This window comes from Hemitrygon akajei, chromosome 8 (assembly GCF_048418815.1).
Source record: "Hemitrygon akajei chromosome 8, sHemAka1.3, whole genome shotgun sequence".
Lineage (NCBI taxonomy): Eukaryota > Metazoa > Chordata > Chondrichthyes > Myliobatiformes > Dasyatidae > Hemitrygon > Hemitrygon akajei.
In genome coordinates this window covers 16,334,434-16,349,794 of record NC_133131.1, presented here as the reverse complement: position 1 = coordinate 16,349,794, position 15,361 = coordinate 16,334,434, and the positions used below count along the sequence as shown (strand labels likewise).

At 47.6% G+C, this 15,361-nt stretch overlaps 1 protein-coding gene across 4 annotated transcripts in view; it reads left to right on the top strand.

The window, feature by feature from the left end:
• The first annotated feature begins 1,279 nt into the window (after window positions 1-1,279).
• Window positions 1,280-15,361, top strand: part of cuedc1b (CUE domain containing 1b) — a 130,969-nt gene continuing 116,887 nt past the window's right edge. Inside the window, exon 1 of one of the 4 annotated variants that reach the window (XM_073053329.1) lies at window positions 1,280-2,083. The gene's annotated coding sequence lies outside the window, so the exon portion shown is untranslated. Of the gene's footprint in view, window positions 2,084-2,372; window positions 2,713-15,361 lie in introns of those variants that run through there. The other 3 variants (XM_073053331.1, XM_073053330.1, XM_073053326.1) reach the window with 3 other exon arrangements.

Genomic DNA, 15,361 nt, shown 5'->3' with positions numbered 1-15,361 from the left:
ATGCCGGTCCTTTTCGCCAGAGCCGAAAACGCAAGTGTGAGAGGGCATAATTTTAAGGTGATTGGAGGGAAGTATTGGGAGGGAGGTCAGAGGTAAGTGTTTTCTCCCCCACCCCCCCACAGAGTGTGGTGGGTCCAAAGAACCAAGGATGCTGGTAGAAGCAGAAACAATGGTGACATTTAAAAGTCTCTTAGGCACATGGGTGGAAGGAAAATGGAGGTGTATGTGGGAGGGAAGGGTTAGATTGATCTTGGTCTAGGTAAAAAGGTCAGCACGACATTATGGGCCAAAGAGGGCTGTACTGTTCATGTTCTCTCTTAGGCAACAGCTCTGGAGGGAAATGGACCGTCAACGCTTCAGGCCGAGACCCTTTGCCAGACACTTAATGCGATGTGGTGTCCTGATCATAGTTCTTCCCTCCTGTAGAGAAAATCAAGCTGCAGATGCTCAAGTCTGAAACAAAACCAACAGTTCAACTCATTGTGGGCATGGAAACTGATCATGTTTCAAGCTAAGGGTGCAAACTCCCTTTCTCCTCTATAGATGCTGCCTGACCTGCCGAGTTTCCAGCATTGTATGTCTATTTCTTCCCTCATGCGTTTGATTTTTATTTTTGCTTCTCTGAGCCTTCTGCCATATATATATATGAGCTGGCTGCTTCTGAATAGTGACCACATCTTGTGTTCAGCCGGAGCCATCCTCCAAAGATGACAATTGAGGAAGATGATTAACACACACACACAAAATGGTGGAGGAACTCAGCAGGTCAGGCAGCATCAATGAAGTGGAATTAGGAGTCAATGCTTCAAACCTCGTCCCTTCATCGGGACTGGAGGGGAAGGAGGAAGAAGCCAGAATAAGAAGATGGGGGGGGGGGGGGGGTAGAGGAAGGAGTACAAGCTGGAAGGTGATAGGTGAACACACACCTGCACACCTCTGGTATCACCTTCCATCCAGAGTGTACTCTTTCCCTTCCCCCTATCTTTTATTCTGGGCTCTTCCCCCCCCCCCCCCTTACTTGCCAGTCCTGCTGAATGGTCTCGGCCCAGAACGTCAACTCTTTATTCTCTCCCCCCAGATGCCGCCTGACCTACTGAGTTCCTCCAGCAGAGAGTGTGTGTGTGTGTGTGTGTGAGTGAGTGTGAGTGTGTGTGTGTGTGTGTGTGTGTGAGTGAGTGTGTGTGTGTGTGTGTGAGTGTGTGTGTGTGAGTGTGTGTGTGAGTGTGTGTGTGTGTGTGAGTGTGTGAGTGTGAGTGTGTGTGTGTGAGAGACACTCTGGGTTTTGCAGCATCTGCAGAATCTCGCTCTTATCATCCAAAATGATAGAGGGTGAATATTTGGCAAAGTGTCTTGAAGGATGAATAGCTTGGAAGTACACTTGAATACCGTGTCTACAGAGGATTAAAACAAATAAAATTGCCGACGGAATGTACATGAAAGAGAACAATGTTTAAAATTTGACATCTATTCATCATCCCTTGGAAATGCAATATAGACACGAACGCCAGAAAGCGTTAGGATCACTCACTGACTCATTGGCAAGAGCTTCAAAACTATTTTTACTTCCAAGTTTCTCTCCTTCCGCTGTGGCTGACTTTAGCCTGTACCTGGGACCAGATGTTGGAATACAACGACACAAATCAGCTGTCTGAGGTTTTGGACTTCCGCTAAGCTTCGAGTGGAAAAAGAAACCGTGATTCCTGATCTTAACTTCTCAATTTTCAGCTGAGCATCTCCTTTGTTCTGAATTCCCTTGCAAAAGGAGAATTGCATTTTAATGACCCCTTCCACAAACTCGTGACCGTATTCTGTCAGAAAGAGCTACAGATTACCAACGTGATGGTAATCTGATCCGGTGATGCTGCTCAGCAGATTTCCAGCATCTGCAGTCTCCGTGTCCAGCTGAAGGGTCTCGGCCAGAAACACTTCTCCACAGCTGCTGCCTGGCCTGCTGAATTCCTCCAGCGTTTTGTGCGTGCTATCTGCGGAATCTCTTGTGTTTATGAACTGCAGGCTCTCTATGAAACACCGAGTCAAGTCGAGTTGAGTTTACTGTCATGTGTACAATTCCGGTGAGGCACAGGTACTGTGTAAAAAAAAACTTGCATCACTGAACATTAAGTTATACATAATTTATACAAGACAATGAGGGGGAAAAACTGCAGAACAAGATGTTAGTACAATAAAATGCCATTAACCCTTTTATAAATACCAAAAAGATCTTTTACGCCCATCGAAAGCGCAGAGGGAGGGTAAGAGGGGGCTCCGGCTTTAGTAATAGGGAGGGTGCAGTTCTCTCTCTCCCCCCCCCACCCCCCAGCACTGCCAAAATACATGGGTTGGAGTCTCTGCAGTGGGACGTGAACTCCCACCTTCGGAGAGGCAGCACTCTCCCCGGTGAGATAATCTGTCGTTTAGTGTTAGTCGAGGCATAAATAATTAGCGCCCAGTAGACCAGCTCCCGCCCCCCTTCCCTCCTCTACAGTCTGGACTGGATACACACAGCGCGCAGTAGCTGCATTTCTCCCGGATCTCCAGCAGGAAGCTGCATTGCTCTGAGCGCCACCACCTCTCCATTTCCATCTGTTGACCTCGACGGCGGAGGGAGAGAGAGAGAGAAACAGACAGACAGACACTGAGAGCGAAGAAGCTTTCGCCGACAAACTTGGCCGGAGTGGCGGTGGAGCGCTGGCAGCCCGGCCGGCTGCGCCGGTGAGTGAGAGCCGGAGGGTTCAGTCCGTGTCGCTGTGGGACCGAGGGCAGGGTGGGTGGAGAGAGAGGGGGGGCGTGTGGATACCGCCGTTGCTTTGTCCCCTTCCACTCGCCATTATACCCTCCGCCGGGCTGAATCGGGCTGGGATTTTTCTTTATAATGTCTCGGCCTCGGCTACAGAAGGCAGACGCGCACCTTGTGAGTCTGGGTGAGGGAGGGGGGCAGCTTCGCACCCAGACCCACCAATGCATTTGCTTCTGTGACTAAGGCTGATCTCTTTTTAATGCTTTCTCGATTGGTTTAAGGAGGGCAAAAATCCCTTTGCCGTGTGTGAGACTATGTCAGGGTGTACAGGAATTCCAATGCGTGTCTAAAATTAAACTTTCTGGGGGTTTTCTGACTCAAACTCTCATTCGCCTTTCTCCTGGTGCAAAATTGGATTTCGCATTCGCTGGCTTGCCTGCTTCCTGTTTGCGAGACCCCCGTCCCTGCTGAACCTGCTCTGTTTTTCCCCACTCTTGAGTCGCCGGTGTTCTCACGAGAAGCCTCCGGTGAAAACCGACACGGGTGGTAGTTGTGTTAGAATGCTCCCCTCCCCCTGCTCCTGCGGAGGGTAATCCCTCGCCGTGGCCCCGTTCCCCGGTGACCTGACCGACGCGGCACAGCTTTCCTGAGGACACCCTGCGGGCAGGTAGCGTTCGGCCGGCCCGGCGCCCTGGTTCCGCGGCACACCCGTGTCGGTGGAGATGTTGGGCAAGTTTAAAGGAGGGCGAGGGGGCAAGAAGCCGTGGAATGAGAGTGGGGGGGGGGCAACAAACAAAGTAAAAATTTTACGTTTCCGTAGCGCACTCACATGTAGAAAGAGTTGAGAGCCCAAAGTTGATCATTCAAGATGAAACTGTACATTCCCTTCGGCCCACAGATCCTGTGTTAATCACAAAGCCAATTACATTACAGGTCTATATCCCTCATTCCCAGTCTGAATGCCTCGAAAATAGCATAATCTTGTCTGCTTCCACCACGACCTGGTATGGAGTTCCAGGTATACCACTATAAGCACACATGGCCCTGTCTGTTCTTGTCAAAGTAAATTTATCATGTGTGTACTGTACGTCACTATACACTGCCCTGAGCTTATCTTATTGCAGGCATTTACAGAAAGTAAATAAATTTATGGGGGGAAAAAACTGTACATACAACCAACATGCAAAAGATGACAAATTGTGCAAATACAAATGAATGGATAATATTGAGACGGTGAGTTGTAGAGTCCTTGAAAGTGAGTCTGTAGGTTGTGGAATCAGTTTGGAGTTGAGGTGAGCGAAGTTATCCATGCTGGTTCAGGAGTGATGGTTGTAGAGTATTAACTGTTCCTGAACCTGGTGGTGTGGGACCCAAGGCTCCGGTACCTCCTGCCCTGTGGCCGTAGTAAGAAGAGAGCATGGCCTGGTTGGGGGGGGGGGGGGTTCCTTGATAATGTAGAGTGCCTGCCTGCCTGATGCCTCTTAAATAGATAGATAGATAGATACTTTATTCATCCCCATGGGGAAATTCAACATTTTTTTCCAATGTCCCATACACTTGTTGTAGCAAAAAACTCATTACATACAATACTTAACTCAGTAATAATATGATATGCATCTAAATCACTAACTCAAAAAGCATTAATAATAGCTTTAAAAAAAGTTCTTAAGTCCTGGCAGTTGAATTGTAAAGCCTAATGGCATTGGGGAGTATTGACCTCTTCATCCTGTCTGAGGAGCATTGCATCGACAGTAACCTGTCGCTGAAACTGCTTCTCTGTCTCTGGATGGTGCTATGTAGAGGATGTTCAGGGTTTTCCATAATTGACCGTAGCCTACTCAGCGCCCTTCGCTCAGCTACCGATGTTAAACTCTCCAGTACTTTGCCCACGACAGAGCCCGCCTTCCTTATCAGCTTATTAAGACGTGAGGCGTCCTTCTTCTTAATGCTTCCTCCCCAACACGCCACCACAAAGAAGAGGGCGCTCTCAACAACTGACCTATAGAACATCTTCAGCATCTCACTGCAGACATTGAATGACGCTAACCTTCTAAGGAAGTACACTTAGAAATGCCACTCTCTCGTCTGTTAACACTACCACCTTGGTGACAAGGTGCAGGTACCTACCTTTCACTGCGCATTTAAAAAAAACTTAGCCTGTGCATCTCTTTTCATTTTCCCTTCTCTCTCGCGTAAGGCTGTGTCCTCTAGCATTTCATTTGTGAACTTGAGTTGGATGTACATTTCTGGGAGACTTTGTTCTGAAAGACAGTGTCATTGGACACTTTCCGAATCGGACTTGTGCCCCCAGCTGTCAGTATGCTTTTATTGCTGTTGCATGGACTGAGGTGAAGTGGAGAGCACGCCACCCAGGCAGATTGTGCCTTACATAAGTAACTTTGCCTTCCTGATGCTCTTCCGGCCAAGTGGAACTCATAATCTCTCAAGTTCTCTTTCCCAACCCCTGTCTCTGGGACCACTTCTTTTGGCCGGACCAGGAAAGAGTTTGCATTTCTGTTGAACCATTTCATTGTCCTCAGGGCATCCTGAAGAGTTCTGCTGAATTAGTAAAGAGACCATTGTTTCATGGACAGTCATCAGTAAACACATTTCCACAACCAGTGGATGGAGATGCAATAAAGTTGTGGTTTTGGAGAATAGAAATCGTAGTGCCTTCATGCTTACACTGACACAGTCACTGTCCTCGTGTTTATATATGAACAGTCAGGTCCTGATGGGGGGTCTCGACCGGAAACGTCGACTGTTTACTCTTTTCCATCGATGCCGCCTGGCCTGCTGAGTTCCTCCAGCATTTTGTGTGTGTATTGCCTGGATTTCCAGCATCTGCAGATTTTCTCCTGTTTGTGGTTAATAGTACATAGTTTTATAGGATTGCTTTTATCTTTATACTTATTGTGTTTATTAATGGGTCCCCAGTAACAATCATTTTATTCTCCTTTACCCTTGTGTACTGGAGAATGACCACAAACAAAAATTGTTCTGTCTATCTTCAGATGCTTCACCTCTCCCTATGACTACCACCTCCATCCTCCTCAGCCTCTGTGCTCCTCCAACTCCGGCCTCTTGGTTGCCGCACAGTTCGAAGCCTGGTGTCTTCAGCCTCTTGGGGTAGCAGCTCTCGAGTTCCTTCCTTAAGCTTCACTGCCTCCCAGTCCTCTATAAGACCCTCCTTAAAATCGACCACTTTGTCCGAAGAAAAGTTCTGTTCTAAACAGCTGCTTTGGTCCCATCAGAGTGGGATGCTGTGTTAAGGGGTGGGACACTGCAAGGGTACTTTACCACATATTAGACCTGTTTTCTCGCATCCAGTAACAACTGCTCAGTGTTTCAGACAGCACCTGAGGGTTTTGGAGGGTTGGATTAATTGTGGGAGTAGCTCCCTGGAACCTTTAAAAGACTGAATGAGGTGGTGGGGAGGGCATCTTCATTTGTGCACAAGGCCAGAGAGCCTGGAGTCAGAAGCCGCAGGTAAAATGGTAGAAGGAACACAGCCTGTCATGTGACCCTTGTGTACCATCAGCCATCTCGTGCCCTATAAGACACCGGAACAGAATTAGGCCATTCAGCCCATCAAGTCTGCTCTGCCATTCCATCATGGCTGATTTTATTCAAACTCAACCCCATTCTCCTACCTATTCTCGTGACCTTTGATTCCCCAACTAATCAAGAATCCGTTAGCATCAGTTTTAAATGTACCCAGTGACTTGGCCTCCCACCTGTCCACGGCAATGAATTCCACAAATTCACCTTCCGGGGAAAGAAATTCCTCCTCGCCTTTTGTCTGGCTGAACAAATGCATGGCTTGGATGAGCTTCCTTGCGTCAAGACATGCACTAGTCACCACTTTGTGAGGTACAGGAGTGGAAAGTAGATGGTCTGCTGCTGCTGGAGCCCGTCCACTTAAACCTCCGACGTGCTGTGTGTTTATTGCACGTGATTATTTGAGTTTCTGTCACCTTCCTGTCAGCTTGAACCAGTCTGGCCATTCTCCTCTGACCTCTCTCATTTACAGCTGAATCACTTGTGTCCAGTTCTGGCTGCCTCACCATAGAAAGGATGTGGAAGCATTGGAAAGGGTACAGAGGAGATTTACCAGGATGCTGCCTGGTTTTGAGAGTGTGCATTATTATCAGAGATTAAGGGAGCTAGGGCTTTACTCTTTGGAGAGAAGGAGGATGAGAGGAGACATGATAGAGGTATACAAGATATTAAGAGGAATAGATAGAGTGGACAGCCAGCGCCTCTTCCCCAGGGCACCACTGCTCAGTACAAGAAGACATGACTTTAAGGTAAGGGGAGGGAAGTTCAAGGGGGATATTAGAGGAAGGTTTTTTACTCAGAGAGTGGTTGGTGTGTGGAATGCACTGCCTGAGTCAGTGGTGGAGGCAGATACACTAGTGAAGTTTAAGAGACCACTAGGCAGGTATATGGACGAATTTAAGGTGGGGGGGGTTATATGGGAGGCAGGATTTAAGGGTCAGCACAACATTGTGGGCTGAAGGGCCTGTACTGTGCTGTATTGTTCTATATCTGCATGCTTTTATGCTTTGAGTTGCTGCCACATGATTGGCTGATTAGTTATTTGCGTTAATGAGCAGGTGTACCCAACAAAGTGGCCAGTGAGAGTATTTGCTTGCATCTCGTGCAGGGACTTTTGCATAGTAGAATGGCTGATACATCAAATGAGAAATGTGGAGGAAATGTGTCTGTTTGCAGAAAAGAAGTCCTGTTTCTTTGGATGTTGGGAAAGGAGATTTTTGTTTCGGTGGGTGTGGGCCTTGGAGTATTGAGTCCAGATTTATTTCAAGGAATTTGCGCATTGTTGGTACGGGCACATCTTGGCCCTTTGCTTCAGGACTTATCTCAGGATGAGAAGTGAAGGAATATCTCCGGAACAAGAACATTGCAACAGTCTCCTCGTATTCTGGGAAACTTGGGCGGTGCTGTCAAGGTTACATCTTTATTGTCCATCGCTGGCTGGCCCTGGAGTAGTCCCAGTCTCACTGCAGAGCTGCAGGAGACGGTACAGAGAGAGTAGAATTTAAAGTCCTGGCCCAGAGTCTCACAGAGACAGCAATTGGCATAATGTAATAGTGGCGCCAGTGACCCTGGTTCAATTCTGTCACTGTCGAAGGAGTTTGTGCACTGTCCCCATGATGGCCTGGGTTTCCTTTGTGTGTTTCGATTTCTTCCCACGTTCCAAAGCTGTACAGTTTAGTAGGTTAATTAGTCATCCTGGTGTAATTGGGCAGGGAGTCCTCGTCAGCCCGGAAGGCTAATGACTGCTTTATTTCCAAATAAATAAGGAAGTTACTCTCTGCGTGGGGACTTATTTAAAGGCAAGCAATGAAGTTTGGCCCCTTTAATGGTAAATTGTCGGTTGGAGAGGTGGTATTGAGATACCCACGTTGTGACATTTTGCAGTCGGAGTGCCCGTTGGATGGAGAGTGACACCGGCTGCGGAAGGGAATGTGGCTCTGAGTTAAATGCCGTTAAACTTCTTCAGCATTGCTGACTTGGAATACTCTGTTGTGTTAGATTCATGATGGGCGGCAGAGCTTTAAGGTGAGGGGGGGGAAGTTTGCCTGGAATGTGCAGGCAGGGAACGCAGTGGAGAAAACAGATATGATACAAACACTTAAGAGAGATTTAGACAAGCGCGTGAACAGACAGATTATGCTGGTGGCTGCTAGTCAACAGACCCCTCACTCGGCCTAGAGATGAAGGAAAGGCTGCCGATGATGAATCTGAAGGAAATGGTGTCTTTTGTCAGTTGCTTAAATGTGCCTTATTGTTTTTATTCTTCCACTGGATGTGTGGCATGCTGGGACAGTTGGCCTCAAATTGTGGCATGCTGGGACATTTCGGAGGTTGGACTTTGCCAGGTTGCTGAGCGTAAGGGGCTGTTCAGTAGTAACAGAGCCCATACCTCGGCGAGGGCTGGCAGATGAGAGGGAACACTTCCAGCATCTTACGGCAAGTATTAACCAAGCAGGCAGATAACTGCAGGGTCTCGGCAGGCTTGGTGAATTCCTCCAGCAGGTTGTTTGTTGCTCCAGATTCCAACATCTCTTGTGGCTCCTCCTAACCAAGTAGACAGCAACTTCCGTCCAGAAGGCTCAGAATGGCAGTGCATGTGAATATTCCAGGTTGCAGCTCTTGAGACTTGTATTCGGCTCAGAGCTGCTCTGCTAACTGAACACCCCGGGACCACCAGCACCCTCTGTCTGCCTTGCACATCGGCAGCCACAGAGAAGCAGTATCCAGCAAAGTCACTACCACCCAGAAACAGACCCTTCAGCCCATCTAGTCTGTTCCAGCCTTATCTCCCACCTCATCACCCAGACCATCGCCCCTCTGCTTCTCTCATTCATGAACCTACTCAGACTTCAATGTTGCTACCACTTCTGCTGTCAGCTTGTGCTACACTCGCACCACCCTCTGAGTGAGGAAGTTCCTCCTCAAACTCCCCTTAAATATTTCACCTTAAACCTATGAACTTTGGGTCCATATTGTGGCTTCTTCCCCCTTCTTTTCCAGTCCTGATGAAGGATCTCGGCCTGAAGCGTCCACAGTTTAATCCCCTCCTTAGGTGCTGCCTGGCCTGCTGAGCTCCTCCAGCGTTTTGTGTGCGTTGCTGTGGAGGAAATCTGCATGTATCTGTACACCTCGTAACCGTGCGTGCTTCTGTAAGATCTCCCCTTACTCTCCAGCCCTGCAGAGAATGAAGTCCTAACCTTCCTTAGTGCTGTGAAGGCTCAGCAGGGTAAGAACGAGGTCCCAGTGGACTGCGTGGAGATGTGAGATTGCAGACACCGATGTTGGTTTTTATTCTGCGAATATTTGATTAACTGATTTCAAATTTACAAACTGCCATGACAGGATTTTTAAAAAAAAGACTTTGGCTGAATAATCAGCCTCAGGACTGCTGCTCCGGGGAGAGAGCTACACTGTCAATGTGCCTCTATATAAAGTGCTAACGGTGGTATAGGTTACTAAATAAAATAACTGCCTCCTCCCCTCCTCTTCTGTTCCACACTCTGGCCTCTTAACTCTTCTCACCTGCCTGTCAGCTCCCCCTGGGTCTCTTTCTCCTGTGGTCCACTCTGCTCTCCTATCAGATTCCTTCCTCTCCTGCCCTTTACCTTCCCCACCCACCTATCAGCACTGTGGGTGTACCCACACCTCAGGGACTGCAGCGGTTCAAGAAGGCAGCTCATCACCACCTTCTCAGGGGCAACCGGCGATGGGCAATCAATGCTGTCTTGGCTGGCGACGCCACATCTCGTGAATGAATAAATTTAAAAAATAAGCAAACCCGGCTTCACCCATCACCTTCTAGCCATCCTCCTTCCACTTTCCCTGCCCACCCACCCTTTTATTCTGGTGTCTTCTGCCTGAAACATCAGCTGTTTATTAATTCCCATAGGTACTGCCTGACCCAAGTCCTTGTGTATGCCTCCGTGTTGGTTCAGGAGCTGTGCAGGGATGCTCAGGGACTGGTCACTGGGCCCTGCTGGTCACAGTCATCTTCCTGCCTCTGGTTGTTTCTCACTGGCCTGTTAATATTTTGTTCAGCCCAAAGCGAGCCGTGTCGCCCCCCCACCTATCTAACCCCAGCTTCATCACAGGACAATTTGCAATGACCAGTTAACCTTCTAACCGGTAGGTCTTTGGACTGTGGGAGGAAACCAGAGCACCTGGAGGAAACCCATGCGGTCACCAGGAGAGATGTACAAACTCCTTACAGGCAGTAACAGAATTGACACCCTGAGCTGTAGTAGGGTCGCGCTAACTGCGGCGCTACCGTGCGCCATTGTGTCCCTGGCACCCACCTGCGCCACCCCTTGGTGTTGAGCTGCTGTTATAGAACGGAGATCTTCAGCTGACGTGTTGAGCCAGAGTCTGAAACCTTTGTCGCAAGGTGAGAAGACAGAAGCCTTGAGCTTCCTCCACCACCTTGTCAGATCGTGGCTGACTCTGTGCCTCAGGCCTGCTATCTCACCCATATCCTGTATCCTCTGACCTTGCTCTCAAAAAACCCTTCCATGTCAACCTCGAATATACTCCCAGACCTGAGCCTCCGTTCGGAAAAATTCCAGAGCTTGCAATAAAATTCCGAAGTTTTACCGCTTCCCAGTAAAGAAATCTCCCCTCTCTGTCCTAAATTCCTGATTCCTTTTGCCAGAGCATAACCTCCTAGTTTGTAGCTTGTGGTTCTCAGGTGACAGACCTGTACTTTGGTGTTAAGGGTGTTTGTACCATTGTAACTGTTGGGAAGTGCAAGGAGCCCTGCCCAGTCAAGAATCTGTCAACCTTTGCCTTAAATATACATAAAGACTTGGCCTCCGCAGCCGCCTGTGGCAAAGAATTCCACAGATTCACCACTCTCTGACTAAAGAAACTCCTCATCATCTCCATTCTGAAAGGATGGCCCTCAATTCTGAGGATGTGTCTTCTGGTTTTAGACTCTCCCACCACAGGAAACATCCTCTCCACATCCACTCTATCGAGGGCTTTCACTATTCAATTGGTTTTGATTAGGTCACCCCTCATTCTTCTGAATTCCAGTGATTACAGTCCCAGAGCCATTAAAGGCTCTTCGTATGACAAGCCATTCAATCCTGGAATCCTTTTCGTGAACCTGCGTCAGGAGAGTGTAGGCCAGTGTGCACTGGAGTTGCAGAGTAGACTCTCTTATCCATTGACTGTGTGGTCCCTCGATCTAGACCATTCTCTCCTCCGTTCTCCTGGTCTCACCCATCAGCTTGCACTCCTTTCCGTCGCCCCAACTTCTTAATCCCCCTTCCTTCCCAGTTCTGATGAAGGGGTTTGGCCTGAAAACGTCATCTGTTTATATCCCTCCATGGATGCTGCCCGACTTGCTGAGTTCCTCCAGCGTTTTGTGTGCGTCGCTCTCGTAGTGGCGAGTGTGTTTTGGTGGTGGGACATTTGGAAACTTGCAGGGGAGAACTCTAGAAAGAAGACACTCATTCCCCAGATTAGTTGTCACCCCATGAAAACTCATTGAAATGACACACACTCTCACCTGACTGGAAAAGCAGATTGGGTGGCACTCTTGTGTTGACAGTGACGAATGGAGCACGCAGACCTGACTCGATGGCTGTAGATGTGAGCGTGTCACATGGAACACCTTCTGTCTGTGTGGATGGAAGAGAAATAAAGCTGTTGGATTTGAAGGTGACAGCTGAGCCCAGTAGGTAATCAGCACACTGAGACGTACACGATACATTTGACCCAGTCTTGTGCGTAGCCAAATTATGGTGAAAGAGGAATCTTATTTTGTGTGAAGACCATTGAAGTGTAACTGGGCTTAAATGTTAGCTGTTTCCCTTACGGCAGATATTGCCTGACCTTTGGAGTATTTCCAGGATTTTCTGTTTTTTGTGAATGTAAAGATTAGCTGTTGGAAACATCTTCTCCACGTCCGCTTTGTCTTGGCCTTTCAATATCAGAATCAGAATCAGACTTTAATCGCCAAGTACCTATGCACATACAAGGAATTTACTTCCGGCAGATGTTGTCTCTCTGCTCATAACAATAATAATGATAAATATAAATGAAAATATAGATTATACATACAGGTAGTGCAATCCAAGTAATAGTTAGCCGACAGTTAACCGGCAGTTAACTGTTCAGCAAAGTGACCGCAGTAGGGAAAAAACTTCTCCAATGCCTATTAGTCTTAGTCTGGAGGGATCTGAAGCGCCTACCAGACGGAAGCAGATCAAACAGTCCGTGCGATCCCCACTCTTTCTTCTCAACTCCTGTGAGTACAGGTCCAGAGCCATCAAAGGCATCTCGCATGTTAACCCTTTCATTCCCCGGACCATCCTCTGGACCCTGTCCAGTGCCGGTCTGCAGTTCCCACATCAGTGGACTCAAGCCCTCTTCAATCCAAGGCTGAACTGAGAACACATCCAGTTTAAATAGTTTGTTCTGTGAGTTGCAGGCAGGTCGATTCCTTGAAGTACTCTGTTGTTAATAAAATAACATAGCTCAGTGTGGGCGGTCCAGGTTTAATACCACAGAAACCTCCAGCTTCACTTTCTTTGGAAGTTCTCAGAACTTGGAGTACCTCCCACTCAATTGGGATACAATGGCTTTTATTATGTCCCTGCGCTGTTTCCCCCTCACTTACATTCAAAGAAAATATGTATCACGGCTACATTTTGAGAAGGAAATTCGAGCTGGCTCTCCTTTTCCTTGCCCCCAGCTGGGCCAACGTTTTAAGTCTGAACGTTGAGCCTTTGGTGACGGGGCTGTTTGGGCGCCCAGTTTTGGGGACTTCCATTTTGTTGTTGTTGGCCATCCTCTCCTGTCCTCTCACCGAGGTACCCGGTGAGGGGGTTCCCACACGCAGTCGGAGAAGTTGGCGATGCCGGAAATTGGTGCTCGTTAATCTCACGGGCCTCCGTGCGGTCTTCACTGGCGATGGATTCCCCCCCCCTTCCCGTGGAACTTAATTATCGCCCTGATTGAATACCCGTCAAAAGGACAATGTTATGATAGTCATGGGGGATTTCAATATGCAGGCAGATTGGGAAAATCAGTCTGGTGCTGAGTTTGAATTTTAAGAGAGAATTTGTAGAATGCCTATGAGGTGGCTTTATAGGTGGGCTATGAGTTATAGCCCACTAGAGGATCAGCTATCCTGGACTGGGTGTTGTGTAATGAACCGATTTGATTGGGGGGGGGGGTCTTAAGGTAAGGGGACCCTTAGGAGGCAGTGATCATAATATGATAGAATTCACCCTGCAGTTTGAGTGGAAGATGATAAAGTCAAATGCATCAGTATTATGGTGGAGTAAAGGGAATGAGAGGGGAGCTGGCCAGAGTTGATTGGAAAGGTACTCCAGCAGGGGTGAGGGTAGAACAACAGTGCCTGGAGTTTCTAGGAGCAACTCTAGGTGCAGGATAGATACTTCCCAAAGAAGTATTCTAAGGGCAAGATGACACGACCGTGGCTGACAAGGGAAGTCAGATCTAACATTAAGGCAAACTAGAGGGCATATGATAGGAAGTTAGAGGATTGAGAAGTTTTTAAAAACCAACAGAAGGCAACTAAAAAGTCACAGAGGGAAAAGATGGAATACGAGGCCAAGAGCCAATAATATCAAAGAGGGTACCGGAAGTTTTTTTTCCTGATATATAAAAAGAGAGGCAAGCGTGGATATTGGACCGTTGGAGAAGTAGTAATGGGGGACAAGGAAATGGCAGGTGAACTGACTATGTATTGTGCATCAGTCTTCACTGTGGATGACACAAGCAGTATGCCAGAAGTTTGAGAGTGTCTACAGCGTCAAGACGTAGAAGTGAGTGCCGGTGTTAGGACGAGGGAGAAGATGCTTGGGAAGCTGAAAGGTGGATAAGTCACCTGGACTAGATGGTGTATACCCTGGTGTTCTGAAAGAGGTAACTGAAGAGATTGTGGAGGCATTAGTAGTGATCTTTCAAGAATCACTAGATTCTGGCATGGTTCTGGAGGGTCTGAAATATTGCAAATGTCACTCCACTCTTTAAAAAGTAAGGGAGGCAGAAGAAAGAAACTTATAGGCCAGTTAGCCTGACCTGACCTCAGTGGTTGGGAAGATGTTAGAGTCAATCGTTGGGGATGAAGTTTCAGGCTACTTGGAGGCACATGATTAAAATACCCCAAAGTCAGCAGGGTTTCCTTAAGGGAAGTCTTGCCTGACAAATTTGTTGGAATTCTTTGAGGAAATAGCAAGCAGGTTAGACAAAGGAGGATCGGTTGTTGTTATGTCCTTGGATTTTCCAAAGGCCTTTAAGAAGGTGCTGCACATGAGGTTGCTTAGCAGAATAAGAGCCCATGGTATTACAGGAAAGATTCTTGCATAGATAGAGTATTGGTTGATTGGCATGAGGCAAAGAGTGGAAATAAAGGGAGCCTTTTCAAGTTGGCTGCTGGTGACTAGTGGTATTCTGCAGGGGTCACTGTTCAGATTGCTTTTTATGTTATATATCAATGATTTAGATGTTGGAATTGATGCCTTTGTGGTCAAGTTTGAATGTATGAAGATAGGTGGAGGGGCAGGTAGTGATGAGGAAGCAGAGAGACTTCAGGAGGACTTAGATAGATTAGGAGAATGGGCAAAGAAGTGGCCAATGGAATACGGTGTTGGAAAGTATGGTGATGCACTGTAAGGAACAAAAGTGTAGACTATTTTCTAAAAAAAAGTCTGAGGTGCAAAGAGACTTGGGAGTCCTTGTGCAGGATCCCCTGAAGGTTAATTTGCAAGGCTGAGTCAGTGGTGAGGAAGGCAAATGCAATGTTAGCATTCAGTTCAAGAGGTCTGGAATTTAAAAACAAGGATGCAATCCCGAGGCTTTATAAGGCTCTGGTGAGGCTGCACTTGGAGTATCGTGAGCAGTATTGGACTCCTTATCCAAGAAAAAAAGTGCTGACATTGGAGAGGGTTCAAAGGAGGTTCACAAAAATGATTTTGGGAATGAAAGGCTTATCATATGAGTAGTGTTTGATATCTCTGAGCCTGTTACTCACTGGAGTTTAGAAACATAGAAAATAGGTGCAGGAGTAGGCCATTCGGCCCTTCGAGCCTG